This window comes from Triticum aestivum, chromosome 3D, assembly GCF_018294505.1.
Source record: "Triticum aestivum cultivar Chinese Spring chromosome 3D, IWGSC CS RefSeq v2.1, whole genome shotgun sequence".
NCBI classification, from domain to species: Eukaryota; Viridiplantae; Streptophyta; class Magnoliopsida; order Poales; family Poaceae; genus Triticum; species Triticum aestivum.
This window is the reverse complement of record NC_057802.1, coordinates 17116978-17117986: the sequence shown is the minus strand read 5'-3', so window position 1 is coordinate 17117986 and position 1009 is coordinate 17116978.

Here is a 1009-nt window from a genome sequence, read left to right as displayed (position 1 = left end):
TTACTCGTCGCACGTATGGATATACATCCATACGTGCGACGAGTAATTCGGAACGGAGGGAGTAGCACTGAAATCAATATCTAGGCCTGCAGTTTTGTGAATTACTACTGTGTTTTTCTTATCGCTCTCACCAAATTTCGGACGGAGGGAGTACAAGACAAGCAACCAAGAAGAAAACCATAGTACTAATTCACAAAACTACAGGCCTAGGTATTGATTCAGATGGTGATGGCAATGTGTTGCCAGAAGATACTGAAATTCAGTATTCAGAAACTGCCAGCGTACAAACGATTTAATCTAGTGCTAACTTTGGATTCATTATGAATTTTAGTCGCAAACAGTCACCTCGGAACCGTAAATCTTTCAAAAAGAAAAACCAGACGGTTTTAAGTTGAACAGATGCATGGATTTTGTGCATCAACTAACAACGATCCGATTGAACTAACACTATAAGAGCCAACATTTCTGCAAAAAAATAAATAAATTATATATATATATATATAAGAGCCAACCTTGCATTTTTTTGCGGGATAACCTTGCATTTTGTGGCATGTTGAACAGAAGCATGGATTTCCGAACACTATAAGCGCCAACCTTGTGCTAGTTTCTGTTCACTCTGAATTCCACTCACACACAATCACCATAGTTCAGAGCCGCGACACTATGATCTAGCTGAAATTCGTCGACCAAAAACTAATTACAGGTGCCATGTATGCCTCAGCTTCAGCGGGGCACCAAATGTACTTTGCCATACTATGTAGCTATCCTTTGCTAAATCATACAGACAGCTAACTGTCCCCAAAGAAGAGAAGCGAGCCGAGACATTGGGTATAACATTCTGAAGTAGAGTTCAGAAAACTGCAGGTTGAGCCAATCTGGAGTCTCAAGGGACTAAATATTCAGTATTTGAGAAACTGCAACCTGAGTGCATCGCAGGCACTCACATGGTAGATTGGGTTCATTCTGAATTTCAGTTATACACAAGTCACCATGGCACATTATCTCTGAT